This window comes from Coregonus clupeaformis, chromosome 1 (assembly GCF_020615455.1).
Source record: "Coregonus clupeaformis isolate EN_2021a chromosome 1, ASM2061545v1, whole genome shotgun sequence".
Taxonomy (NCBI): Eukaryota; Metazoa; Chordata; class Actinopteri; order Salmoniformes; family Salmonidae; genus Coregonus; species Coregonus clupeaformis.
Genome location: NC_059192.1, coordinates 22,467,131 through 22,482,001, shown reverse-complemented (window position 1 = coordinate 22,482,001; position 14,871 = coordinate 22,467,131). Strand labels below are relative to the sequence as shown.

Below are 14,871 nucleotides of genomic sequence, written 5' to 3'. Positions count from 1 at the left end.
TAATTTAGTTTGAGTCATCAGGCAAGCATATTGTGACTTGCAGATCTGATATTGGCCATGAGCCAGGATCATCAGACCACAATGTTGGGGGAAAACTAGGCCATAACTAAAGGCCTATGAAATGTATAATACATGGTTATAAATGGTTTGCTTTTAATTAAAAAACATTCACGTAGGCAGTCACTTGGTGAAGGTTTCAGGATTGGAAATTATTGACTGTCTCTGTCACTAACAAACACATGGTGGGAAATATGCAAATACGTCTTTACACCCTACAACTTTAAAACACCCCAAAAAATTACAGTAACACTACCAAGTGTTCATTTAAGTCAGAATTTGCATCACCCAAGGTGTAGCCTAGTATTACAATACTCTTAGGGTGTACATTTGTCAACGCTTTGAAAAGTGTTCGTTTAACACTACTTTGGTGGGTCACACTAAGAAACGGTTAAATTTAACACTGTGGGTGTTACAATTCTGATCTCAAATTTGCTATGTAGAATGATTGATGTTATAAGAGTAGACTAATATTAAATTTATTTTTTGATAATCTGAAACATACATTTTATTTTGACAGATTAAGATTGTCTTTATAGTTCGTTTTCTTATAAACCGACAGACGCAAATGACTTATTAAAACGTTGAGAGACAGTGTGATGTGCTGCTTCTGCGTTTTTGAGCCATATGACGCTTCTATTCCCGCGACAAGAATCCACACCAATCGAGCACAGAAGTGTGTGATCTACAGTCATAGCAGCAGTTACTGTGGAAGAAAGGAGAGAAGAGGAAAACACTGGCCACTATCAACTGACATTGGGACTCGCCGTAAACGAGCGCTTTTTGGGGTACACTGCCCCCTCTTGAGCAATGGTATCAATAGATCGATCAAAGGGAACGTGTGAGTATGGGCTCGCCTTTTTTATTACGATTTATCATCCGTAGATTAGATGTATCGTACGGTGATGGTGATAGTAGAGTTTCCCATACAGGCTCTGATGTGTGTGCATGGAGACAGAGGCAGACAAGATTGGGAATGTAAAAGAAGCAGCGCGCTCCGTGTATACAGCCATGTTGTACAGATTGCACAACAAATGACCAAAGAAAAGAAAGGCACAATATTTCCCATGTATGTTTTTGTTTGCAGACTTTATAACAAAAGGGTCAAGTCATGATTCATTGTCAGCTGCTAGTGAACATACCATAAATTAGCAGTGTTGTTGAACAAAGCTGATGTATCTTAAAGGAGACGCGCGCGTGTTTTGACAACATCAGCACCACCTCGAATGGATGGAGTTGTCATCTGATCCTAGCGACAGAAATCGCCCAACTTCAAGCGCCACATAGGTGAGGTATGCACGCTCATACGATATTTTCAATAGACGATCAAACAATTTGCTCAAGGTAAATTTCGATTACATAAGCAAAAATGTATAGCTTGCAATTCAATTGTCAAAACCGTGCAGGTTTATTTAATTAGACCACTCATTTAGTAGCCTAGACTAATTACAATTATATACCAATAAATTAAGAGAGTGTTTTCTTGATCACTTGTACATTATTGAAAGCAAGGAACATTTAGGCTATGTGGGCAGCAGTTTAGGGGTGGGGCGCCTGCCTGTTGACTCTTAGTGTAGATCGACTTTTGCTCTCCAGTTATGTCAGAAATGTTTGGTAGGCTATAGGACAACCATACCATGATGACGTGCAACTAACAGGCCATGTGATCTTGGGATGGAATCAGTCAAATGGAAAACCGCAGTAGCAACATCTGCACTAAAACCTAAAGGGGAATGTGACATGAAAAGGTTTAATTGGAAAGACAAGGACTTTATATTGACGTGAGTGAAAGGCAATGCATTTAAAAAAATAAATCTTGGATAGGCCTAAACTCACAACTGTGCATGTAATACCCGCATATACTGTACCATTTACCTAAAAACTAAATATAATTTCAGTCTACTTGCAGGATATTATGTTTGGGCCTTTCTGGTGTCAGGGGAAGCAGGTAGTGTAGCAGTTAAGAGTGTTGGACCAGTGGTTCGAATCCCTGAGCTGAGTAGGTGGAAAAATCTGCTAATGTGCCCTTGAGCATTGCACTTAGCCCTAATTGCTCCTGTAAGTCGCTCTTGTCTGCTACATGATTAAAATGTAAATGTAGTCATCGAGGAAGTGTGTATGAAGTGGCTAGCATGATACAAAATTCAATCACAGTACTGTGGAGCTTTAGAGGGATAGGAGGTTACCTTGAGAGGTTAAATTATTATTGTTCAGTGGACTGGACAGTCGGCTGCAGTGGCTCTACTGTGGCAATGAAATGCACAGCGCCGAGGTGCTGATATTCAGCCGCATCACTTTGCGGAAATTTAAGGGTTTAAATAGGACTTTCAGAAGAGGGATTGTTGAGTTTATCTCGACTGTAGATTGTGCTTATATTGGGGTTTGGGTTCTCTGACAACCCAGGTCCTTGTGAATTGGTCGTCATGCCCTCACCTCAACCACCACCCCCTAGCCTGTTCCCCTGCAGACCCTTGTGTTATCGCTTGTGCTCTGTTCAGTGTTCACACCCGGGCCTAAACCTGACTTGATTACTGTGCACTTCATTTGCAGCACTGCTGGGCCCGCTGGGGCCTGTCCATCTGTGTGCAGGAGCTAATTTAAGGGACTGAATCACTTTGTGTGTTAGCCTACCTGCTAATCACCAGCCACATAACTACTGTAGCCTCTAACGGGGCTGTTGCTGTGTTTCTCAGCTAACCATGTTTTTCATTTCTCACCCCTAAATTGGATCATGGGAGCCTTTCAGCTTGTTTCTGATGTCTTATGTAAAGTGTTTGCGCTGTAATTATGAGTGCAGAACTGTGGAGTTGAGGTACTTGTTAGTAGGTTGTTAGTATGTCTATTTTGAGGTTTTACTGCTTCCTTTAAGGGAAAAAAAGCACAGTCATACTGCACAGCAGAAGACCAACAAGGAATCCATAGGGAACCATGTTGAGAAAGATAAACAGTATCTCCAAAGCACTGACAACCGTGGGGACATGTATTTACCAGTTACCTCATCATGTGTGAAAGTGATATGGCCACTTGCTGGTCCAGACCAATGTTGCCCATCAGAGGTCCCATAGGACACAAATCTCTCCAGTTTCTGTCCTGTCTGGCTTTTTATGGGTCACCCATAATCAGAGGCCCTACCAATCAAGCAGCCGATTGCTTCAGTCGATTCATTAAGACTGTTGGCGCTACATCGGGCTGTCCCGCCTTCACTAAGTGGGTTTAGCCTAGGGAACTCACCATCTCCTTACTCTCCAGTGGTGACAAAGGACTGACGCAAATTGTTTAAATGAGTGAGCAATTTGGCACCGTACTGTTGGAGTGCTGAAAAGAAGAGTGTTTCTCTCTGAAAGGTAACCCGCTGAGGGAGAGTAACGCGTTGAATTAGATGGTTTAACCAAGTGGAATCTGGAAATTGCAGCTTCTCTTCCCTATCATCGGAGTCAACTCTTTCCTTTACAATTCAAACTTTTTGGGCAATCTGTGAGGGCCGGTGTAGGTGCAGGTTTTTGTTCCAGTCTGGCAGTATCACACCTCATTCTACCAATCCACCAACTAGTTTTCAATCAAGACTTCTTTAAAATTGGAACACCCAAAACCAAGAGTAGTCACTCTTACCCACATAGGCTTGGTGTAGGTACAGGCTTTTGTTCCAGCTTTTCAATCAAAACTTTGATTAGTTGAATCAGAGGCGTCACCTCTTGCCCTTCTTATCCCTCTCACCTAAACCCATACTGCAGTGAGATTAAATCTACCTCTGCAAAGCCTACCACCAGAGAGTATACCTGAGTGATGTGTCTTTCATACACCCAGTACCTGCAAGACTGCCTAGACTAGCACACTGGCATATTGAGGTCATCCATCTCACTCCATGGTCTCAACACCTGAGACCTGCATTCGTTCCACCTTTGGGCTCTCTGCTTAGGTGTGCATGTGTAATAACTTCATAAGCATGACTGAAGTACCCCTCACTACCAACCAAGAAATAGCCCTAACGTGACTCACAGCATAGCCTGCCCATGTATATAAAACGAATTCCATGTTTCACCCAATGTCTTTCCAACTATGTGTCACTCATTTCTGCCTAGCCCATTCAACATTGATGCCGCTGGACATTTATGTAAGCCACTCACACTCTGACACATTTAGCTAATGATGAGGGAGGAGGGAGAGCAGGAACCCTGCTACATTATGAAATATTCATGGCCTGCTTTTAAGGGTCGCGAGGGGTGATTGAAGGAGAGGGGGACAGAGCGAGAGAGAGAGAGCTAGAGAGAGCCTGAAGTTGTGCACTGATCTCTTCTCCTTCCTTCAGAAGTCGCCTGCTGTATAACAACACTCCTGGCAGATCTATTAAGTTGGTTGGACACTTTCTAAGGATGTTTTCTTCTCTCTCCCTGTGTGTTTCTGACTTCAACCCGAGGTGACCCAGCATAAACGGCTCTTCCTTTGATCTAATCCAGGTTGGGGGAGTTTTCTGGCTATCGCCTAAGTCAGAAAAGTGCAGCGCTAGTTTGTAGGATGTGTTGATATTCAAACAGGTTTCGACCATCAAATGGTACAAATGGTTCTCTCTCATGTTCAGTCTGATGAATATTAGGGAAACAATCACCATGTTTGCCCAGGTTTATTGCTAGCATCATCGCTAGCTCCTCCACAGAGCTTTATGAACTACCAAAGACAGTGGAAGCTCTACTTCTCTTACTAACTGTCAATCATTAATTCCGAACATCAAAATCATCAAAATCATCCATTCAAACAGACACGCACCAGAATCCAATTAACCATAATAGATCCTTAGGTGTGGCTACTGAGGGGAAATTGAAATTCATGGCGCCTTTTGAAGTATGACAGACAATACTGTTTGTTTGAGGACTAGCCCACACAAGTGTTGCCGGGTGCTTGACTTAATATGAGCACAACAAATAGCAGCCGACTGTACAGCCGACTGTTGTTTCCCAAAAGCCCAATAATGCCCAACCAGCTAGCACACACACTTTGTGCTACTGTGCTTTTCACTTCAACACATTAGAAACACCTGCTCTTTTCACTGACCTGGTGAATTCAGGCGAAAGCTATGATCCCTTATTGAGGTCACTTGTTAAATCCACCCTCAATCAATGTAGATGAAGTACAGTTTAAAGAAGGATTTTTAAGCCTTGAGACAATTGAGACATGTATTGTGTATGTGTGGGTGAATGGGCAAGACAAAAAATGCAAGTGCCTTTGAACAGGGTATGGTAGTAGGTGCCAGGCGCACCAGTTTGTGCCAAGAACTGCAACACTGCTGGGTTTTTCACACTCAACAGTTTCCAGTGTGTATCAAGAATAGTCCACCACCCGAAGGACCTCAAGCCAACTTGACACAACTGTGGGAAGCATTGGAGTCAACATGGGCCAGCATCCCTGTGGAACGCTGTCGACAGTTTGTAGAGTCCATGCCCCAACGAATTGAGGCTGTTCTGAGGGCAAAATGGGGGGGTGCAACTCAATATTGGGAAGGTGTTCCTAATGTTTGGTATACTCAGTGTAGACGTTAGCCAGAGATCTCCTGTTTCTAATGAAAAGCTTTCACAATGCTTTGCTTGATATGAGCACAACAAATATCTGTCGTGTCCAGCAAATTGGTTTCCCCAAGAGCATGCTGTCCATTTAGGGTCAACACCCATCATCACCTTCGATGCCTCGAGAGATGATGCTACTATGCTACTAAATGAATGGTCTCCAGTGTTAAATTCAAAGCAGTGACCACATGAAGGATGTTTCAGTTCAGCTCTCTTCTGTGAACTCTGGCAGGTTACAAGAGCCAGAACCCTGGAGACTGCAACACATACCTGCCTTGTTAATGTTGCTCCATTCTCTCTTTCTTTCTCTCTCTCTCCCTCTTCTGTGTCCATTCCCCTTGTCTCTTTCTCTTCTGTCTGTCCCTCTCTACATGGTATCATTTTCCCCTGTCTCTCTCTATGCCCCTTTCCCTCTCCCCCTTTTATTCCATCCCTCTCTCTATATCCCTGCTTCTGTTTTTCTCCTCTCTTTTCTCTCCCTCCTTCCCTCTCTCTTTCATCTTCTCTCTGTTACATAACATATCATAGCCTGTGCGGAGACAGATGCGGTGACCCCAGCTTGACAATATTCTGCCAGCCAGACAAAAGGTAGGGCTTTGCACAGGCAGCTGCCCTGTCTCTGTGCTCCTCCAGCAGAGTGCTTGCTTCAGATGAGTCTCTGCTTGACTTATTCCGGAAGGAAGGGGCCTCACCTTTCCATCCCAATCTGTTTGCTGCTCTCAATAAGAAGCAACTCTACTGCTTGTCAAAGCTGGTTTGATAACTCTGCAATACAGACTACTTCCCTACCAGCTCCACTCTATTTGGTGGTTACTGGTTAGTCAGACAGTGTCAGTGTGGGTTTGTGTCAACGTGACACATTGTTGCTTTGATGTTGCTTAGGCATTGTGTGAGCGTTGGGACAGGAGGGTACATGGTCTCTGTTCTGTTCTTTCAGTGTTATGAACACCTGGTTCAATTGCTGACTGACTGGGAGAAAGTGATGCAACTGAATTGTAATGGGATGTCTCTCTCTTGCTCTCTCTCTCTGCCCACTCAAGGCACTGAGCCCGACCATGGAGGCGTAATGTAATATAATCTGTAAAAAGAGAGCGAGGGGGAGCGAGAGAGTGAGAGAGAAGAGGAGTGTGTGTAATAGAGGTAGGGGGAATTGATAGAGAGCAGGGCTATGTGTGTGTTTGTGTGCTGTATGAGAGAGAGAGAGAGAGAGAGAGAGAGAGAGAGAGAGAGAGAGAGAGAGAGAGAGAGAGAGAGAGAGAGAGAGTGAGAGTGAGAGTGAGAGTGAGAGTGAGAGTGAGAGAGAGAGAGAGAGAGAGAGAGAGAGAGAGAAAGAGTTGTGTGAGAGAGTTTGCTTTAGGCCCATATTCACCCTGGGGATTTACAGGGTTCTTTTTGTATCTCCAAAAACCAGGTTACCCACTTGCCTGTCACTCGGTGCTGTGCTGGACTGCCTTCATTCCCCCAGGTAGCACTAAAAATAACCACTAATGCTCTGAGAATGCCCCGACTGCTTCGTTTGGCTGGAAAACCCTCTTTCCTTCTACTGACGTCTTCAACGTTAGCAGTGCCATGACAGCTATTGTTAACAGTCCTAATACTGATGCAACCAAAGTATCACAGCCCTGCATATGAAATAACCCACGAGAAAGTTAAAAAGATAGATAGTTATACAACACAGCGGTACGTTTCAAAGAACAAGAAACTGTCTCTCTCTTTAAATGAGGCTCAACTAATATACCGGGCGGTAAATCAACTCAGACTCACCGAAAAGTATTTAATCTGTGAGAAAATCGTTTGTGGCCGTGACAGGGCTAACACGGCCAATAGATTTCCTATAAATATCTTCCAAAAAAGGCCAGCTGAGGAAACAGTGATGTTCTAGCTGCTAAGATGCATTGTTGGTGTCTGGAGAGAAAACAGAGATTAAGAGGAAGCTGAGGCTTGTCTTTGAACTCCATTTGTTGCAGTCTTTTGTCGAGTGGAGGGGAGTCTAAACTGGGCCTCTCTCTTTCTGCCTCCTAGCTGAGTCAGTGTTTGATGCTCCTAACAACTGACACAGGGGCAGTTTTGTTGTTTTGCTCACATTGGTTGAGGGTAAGTGGAGAAAAAATATCTGGATCAGTTTTTAAAGGTTCTTTCCTGCAGTGCAGTATGGTCACTGCCCATGGTCTTGAATCTATGTGATTGTGTTCACATGAAAGAAACACATTTTTGTGATTATTATGTTTCAGTTATCCCTAAATACTTGTTCAGGACCTGCTTTATGCTTTTACTATTAAAGGGACAGTCTGCGATTGTTACTTCCATTTTTTGACTTTTAAGTTAATGATATAGCCATGATTCTTGAAGAATATAACTTACACTATATATACAAAAGTATGTGGACACCCATTCAAATTAGTGGATTTAGCTATTTCAGCCACACCCGTTTCTGACAGGTGTATACAATTTAGCACACAGCCATGCTGTCACGAATTCCGCCGAGACTGCTCCTCCTCCTTGTTCGGGCAGGCTTCGGCGTTCGTCGTCCCCGGAGTACTAGCTGCTACCGCTTGATGTTCTCTATGTTTGTTTGGTTTTGTCTTGTTGGTGCACCTGTTTCGTCTTATGTATTGATTATGTCACCTATAAGTTTCCTTTGGTTTTGTTTGCAGTTGTGTGTTGTTGTCCGCCTGTCCGTTGGTTAATCTTTATTGTGCTCTAGTTGTTAGTGTTTTTACGCACTGTTTGCGTAATCGCTCGCCTCCTGTGTTTGAGGCCCGTTATTTTTGTTATTGTCTTTGTGACAATTAAAGTCGTTTCGACTAAGCTTCTGTGTCCTGCGCCTGACTCCAACACCGCATCCACATCAGCTTGTGACAGAACAACACACCATACTATGGAGTCAGCAGGAGCAGCGGCGGCGCCGAGTCGCTGGAGGATCGGGTCAGCTGCCAGGACGCCAGGATCCAGCAACTCGGCTCCGCCATGCAGGAGGTGATGAACACCCTGCGCCGATGGGAAAGGGGAGGCATGCCCACACCTCCTCCTACATTACCACCACCATCGGCCAGCCCCACCAGACCAGCTCCGGAATCCAGTGGGATTCGGCTCTCGCTCCGGAGGGCGTATGATAGCACCGCAGCCGGGTGTCAGGGGTTCCTCCTTCAGGTGGAACTCTACCTGGCCACCATACACCCGGCGCCCTCGGGATACGAGCGTTTCCGCCTCATCTCCTGTCTCTCCGGCAAGGCGTTGGAGTGGGCCAATGCCGAATGGAGGGGAATAGACGCCGCCACCATCAGCTACGCAGAGTTCTCCCGCCGCTTCAGGGCTGTTTTCGATCACACTCCTGAGGGTAAAGCGGCGGGGGAGCGTCTGTTCCACCTCCGACAGGGGAAGATGAGCGCACAGGAGTTCGCCCTGGATTTCCGGACTCTAGCGGCGGATGCGGGGTAGAATGAGAGGGCCCTCATCGACCACTATCGGTGTAGCCTGCGTGAGGACGTTCGTCGAGAGCTGGCCTGCAGGGACACCAATCTGTCTTTCGACCAGCTGGTGGACATGTCCATCCGTCTGGATACCCTGCTGGCCACCCGCGGACGTCCCGAGTTGGGGCCGTTCAGTCCATCCCCCAGCACCTCTGAGCCGAGCCCTATGGAGCTCGGGGGTGCTGGCGCTAGAGAGAGAAGGAGAGAGAACCCGAGGGGGGCCGTCCCCTGCACCAACAGTGGCCGTGGAGGACACACTGTGGCTAGGTGCTGGGGAGGGTCTCCAGGGAATCGGGGCAACAGGTCGCGCACTGGGGAGTCATTTCAGGTGAGTAGGCGCCCCACTCACCCAGAGCTCTCTGTTGTTCACTTGTGTATACCTGTGGTATTTCCTCAGGTTGCATCTCATTCCCAGCATAAGGCGCTAGTCGATTCAGGCGCAGCTGGGAATGTTATTGATCGGAAATGTTGTACTAAGTTAGGGATTCCCCTCCTGCCCGTTGATGCACCCTTCCCTGTCCATGCCCTAGATAGCCGCCCGTTGGGATCTGGGTTGATTAGGGAGGTCACAGCGCCACTAAAGATGAAGACGCAAGGGGGTCATGAGGAGATCATTCAGTTGTACCTGATTGACTCTCCTGCGTATCCCGTGGTGCTGGGGCTTCCTTGGTTAATCACCCATGACCCCACCATTTCGTGGCAACAGAGGGCTCTCAAGGAATGGTCTGACCAGTGTGTTGGGCGATGTTTAGGTGTTTCCGTTGGGGGCGACCACGGTGGAGAGTCCGAACCAAGTGCCCGCAATGCACATTCCCCCTGAGTATGAGGATTTGGCACTCGTGTTCAGCAAGACGAGGGCGACGCGATTGCCACCTCATAGACAGGGAGATTGTGCGATAAACCTCCAGACAGGTGCGGCACTCCCCGTGAGCCATGTGTATCCTCTGTCTCAAGAGGAGACGGTGGCTATGGAGACATACATAGCTGAGTCCCTGAGACAAGGATACATACTGATCCTCCACTTCCCGTCGTCCTCGAGTTTCTTTTTTGTGAAGAAGAGGGATGGAGGGTTGCGCCCGTGTATTGATTACTGTAGTCTCAATCAGATCACTGTTAAATACAGTTACCCTCTTCCTCTGATTGCGAGTATGACTGAATCATTGCGCGGAGCGCGTTTCTTCACAAAACTGGATCTCAGGAGCGCCTATAACTTGGTGCGCATTAGGGAGGGAGATTAATGGAAGACGGCATTTAGTACCACCTCAGGTCATTATGAGTATCTTGTCATGTCATACGGGTTAATGAATGCTCCTTCAGTCTTCCAATCATTTGTGGACGAGATCTTCCGGGACCTGCATGGGCAGGGTGTGGTAGTGTACATTGACGACATCCTAGTGTACTCTTCTACACGAGCCGAGCATGTAGCCCTGGTGCGCTGAGTGTTGGGTAGGCTGTTGGAGCATGACTTGTATGTCAAGGCAGAGAAATGTCTGTTTTTCCAGGAGTCCATCTCCTTCTTGGGTCATCGGTTGTCCCCGTCAGGGAGTGAAGATGGAGATTGACCGTGTGTCAGCCCGTGCGTAACTGGCAAACCCCAACCACTGTTAAAGAGGTGCAGCAGTTTTTGGGTTTTGCCAATTACTACCGGAGGTTTATCCGGGGTTTTGGACAGGTAGCAGCTCCCATTACTTCCCTGCTGAAGGGGGGCCCGGTGCGTTTGCAGTGGTCGGCTGAAGCGGACAGGGCGTTTAGTAAACTGAAGGACCTGTTCACTTCGGCTCCGGTGCTGGCGCACCCGGACCCCGCTTTAGCGTTCCAGGTAGAGGTGGACGCGTCAGAGGCCGGTATTGTGGCTGTCGCAACGCTCCGGCACGCCTCCTAAGCTCCGTCCCTGCGCTTTTTATTCTAAAAAGCTCAGCCCGGCGGAACGTAATTATGACGTAGGGGACAGGGAGCTGTTAGCCGTGGTTCAAGCCCTAAAGGTGTGGAGGCATTGCCTTGAGGGGGCTCAACACCCTTTTCTCATTCTGACTGACCATCGTAACCTGGAGTACATCCGGGCAGCTAGGAGATTGAACCCTCGTCAGGCTAGGTGGAACATGTTTCTGACCCGGTTCGTTTTTAAGATCACTTACATCCCAGGGTCCCAGAACGGTAAGGCAGACGCCCTGTCCCGGCGGTATGATACAGAGGAGAGGTCCATTGAGCCCACTCCCATACTGCCGGAGTCTTGTCTGGTGGCACCGGTGGTATGGGAGGTCGATGCGGAAATTGAGCGGGCGTTACGCACCGACCCTACTCCCCCCAGAGTGTCCAGTGGGTCGGACGTACGTGCCGCTCGAGGTCCGTGATCGTCTCATTTATTGGGCTCATACGTCACCCTCCTCTGGACATCCAGGTATTGGCCGGACAGTGCACTGCCTTAGTGTTAAGTACTGGTGGCCAACATTGGCTAGGGGACGTGAGGGTTTATGTCTCCTCCTGCTCGGTGTGCGCCAGTGTAAGACGCCTAGACACCTGCCCAGGGGAAGTTACAACCCCTGCCCGTTCCACAACGGCCGTGGTCTCACCTCTCGGTGGACTTTGTCACGGACCTTCCCCCCTCTCAGGGGAATACCACTATTCTGGTCATTGTGGATCGGTTCTCTAAGGCCTGTCGTCTCATCCCAATGCCGGGTCTCCCTACTGCCCTACAGACCGCTGAGGCTTTGTTCACCCACGTCTTCCGGCACTACGGGGTTCCCGAGGATATAGTGTCTGATCGGGGTCCCCAATTCACCTCTACAGTCTGGAGGGCGTTCATGGAACGCTTGGGGGTCTCGGTTAGCCTTACCTCGGGTTTCCACCCTGAGAGTAATGGGCAGGTGGAGAGAGTGAACCAGGATGTGTGTAGGTTTCTGAGATCATATTGCCAGGGCCGGCAGGAGGAGTGGTCGGGGTATATCCCCTGGGCAGAGATGGCTCAGAACTCTCTTCGCCACTCCTCTACTAACCTGACCCCTTTCCAGTGCGTGTTAGGGTATCAGCCGGTTCTGGCACCATGGCATCAGAGCCAGATCGAGGCTCCTGCGGTGGATGAGTGGTTTCGGGCGCTCGGAGGAGACGTGGAACGCTGCACACATACATCTGCAGCGGGCCATCCGCAGGCAGAAGGCGAGCGCCGATCTCCACCGCAGTGAGGGTCCAGTATACGCACCTGGAGATCGAGTCTGGCTCTCGACTCGAAACCTGCCCCCTTCGCCTGCCCTGCCGGAAGCTTGGCCGGCGGTTTGTGGGGCCATTTAAAGTCCTGAGGAGATTGAACGAGGTGTGTTACAAGTTGCAACTGCCTAATGACTATCACATTAACCCCTCGTTCCATGTGTCTCTCCTCAGGCCGGTGGTAGCTGGTCCACTCCAGGACAGTGAGATAAGAGAGACCCCTCCGCCCCCACTGGACATCGAGGGGGCTCCGGCGTACTCAGTCCGGTCCATCGTGGATTCGAGACGTCGGATGGGGGGTCTACAATATCTCGTGGAGTGGGAGGGGTACGGTCTGGAGGAACGGTGCTGGGTGCCTAGGAGGGACATTTTAGATCCATCCCTCCTGACTGAGTTCCACCGTAGTCATCCTACGCGCCCTGCTCCACGTCCTCCTGGCCGTCCCCGAGGCCGGGGTCGGCGCACGGCTGGAGCCGCACGTCAAGGGGGGGGTACTGTCACGAATTCCGCCGAGACTGCTCCTCCTCCTTGTTCGGGCAGGCTTCGGCGTTCGTCGTCCCCAGAGTACTAGCTGCTACCGCTTGATGTTCTCTATGTTTGTTTGGTTTTGTCTTGTTGGTGCACCTGTTTCGTCTTATGTATTGATTATGTCACCTATAAGTTTCCTTTGGTTTTGTTTGCAGTTGTGTGTTGTTGTCCGCCTGTCCGTTGGTGAATCTTTATTGTGCTCTAGTTGTTAGTGTTTTTACGCACTGTTTGCGTAATCGCTCGCCTCCTGTGTTTGAGGCCCGTTATTTTTGTTATTGTCTTTGTGACAATTAAAGTCGTTTCGACTAAGCTTCTGTGTCCTGCGCCTGACTCCAACACCGCATACACATCAGCTTGTGACAATGCAATCTCCATATACAAACATTGGCAGTAGAATGGCCTTACTGGGTACTGACCAAGACCAGATGGAGAGCACACATTACACCGGTTTTAAAGTCTCTGCACTGGCTGCCTGTGAGTTAGAATTAATTTAAAGATTCTTCTATTGGTTTTCAAATCAATCCACGATTGTGCACCCCAATACATATCAGACATGCTTTTAAGTTATGTACTCAGTAGGTCCCTCAGGTCCTCTGTTACTGGCCTTTTAACTATCCCAAAGCCTAGGACCAAGAGGCATGGAGAGGCTTTTCCTTGGCGTGCTTTTTAGTTTTAATTGTTATAATGTTCTCTTTTTTTATCCTCTTATGTTTCTTGTGTAGTAAATATTTTAGTGTTGATTTTAATTTGTTTTTAACTTGTTGTTTTTTTACTGTGAAGTGCATTATGTTGCATTCATGTCTGAAATGTGCTATATAAACTACCGGTCAAAAGTTTTAGAACACCTACTCATTCAAGGGTTTTTCTTTATTTAGACTATTTTCTACATTGTAGAATAATCAAAGTCCAAATCAAAATATATACACACCTGTGTTCTCTGTTTGTCTGTTGTCAGTTCGTCTCGTCAAGCCTACCAGCGTGTTTTTCATACTCCTGTTTTGTTCTAGTTTTCCTGGTTATGATCTTTCTGCCTGCCCCGACCCTGAGCCTGCCTGCCGCTCTTGCACATTGGCAGCCGAGAGTGCCTGGAACCCGGAATCCCTGATTGACACGTTCCTGCACGGATTATCGGAGGAAGTTAAGGACGAGCTCACAGCCCGGGAACTGCCGACGGATCTCGACTCGCTCCAGATCGATGGGCGGCTACAGGAACGTAGGAAGGAGAGTAGGTCCGATTACGGTTCCACGCACCCACCCAAGGATACCACCTCGCCTCCAAGGCATCCCGGAAGTCCCCGATGTCTACGTTTCCAAGAGAATCCGAGGCTACCCGAGTTCCCCTGAGAGTCTCCGAAGTCTGCCGATTCACCTCTTCCCGAGCCGATGCAACTAGGCAGAGCTAGGTTGTCTCCAGCCGAACGTTTATGCAGGCTTAACACAAAGAGTTGTCTATATTGCGGGACTACTGGTAATTTCGTGTCTACCTGTCCACTAAAAGACCAGGCTCACCGGTAGGGGCGAGGACTCTGGTGGGCCATATGGAGAACTTTCCTTCTCCCCTTACTCACACTCCTCTCCATGCCATCCTGCTGTGGCGGAACCAGTCGAAATATCTCTGGGTACTCATCGACTCTGGGGCCCTGGATTACTGACCTCTGCCTGCCCCGACCCTGAGTCTACTTGCCGCTCTTTACCTTACGGACTCTGCCCTGGACTACCGACCTCTGCCTGCCCTTGACCTGTTCTTTGCCTGCCCCCTGTTTATATAATAAACGTCCGATATTTGAACTGTCTGCATCTGGGTCTTTTCCTGAGCCGTGATACTGAACAAAAATATAAACGCAACATGTAAAGTGTTGGTCCCATGTTTCTTGAGCTGAAATAAAAGATCCCAGAAATGTTCCATACGCACAAAAAGCTTATTTCTCTCCAATTATGTGCACAAATTTGTTTACATCCCTGTTAGTGAGTATTTTAACCTTTGTCAATTTCTGTCTGTAATAAAGCCCTTTGGTGGGGAAAAACTCATTCTGATTGGCTGGGCCTTGCTTCCCAGTGGG

At 47.9% G+C, this 14,871-nt stretch overlaps 1 long non-coding RNA gene across 1 annotated transcript; it reads left to right on the top strand.

Annotated features, from left to right (window-relative positions):
- Positions 1 to 748: 748 nt before the first annotated feature.
- On the top strand, positions 749 to 14,638 carry LOC121582169. The gene is made up of 4 exons (XR_006003321.1): positions 749 to 898; positions 1,244 to 1,344; positions 6,141 to 6,200; positions 13,819 to 14,638. It is a non-coding gene; the product is annotated as an uncharacterized LOC121582169 (long non-coding RNA).
- Positions 14,639 to 14,871: the final 233 nt, after the last annotated feature.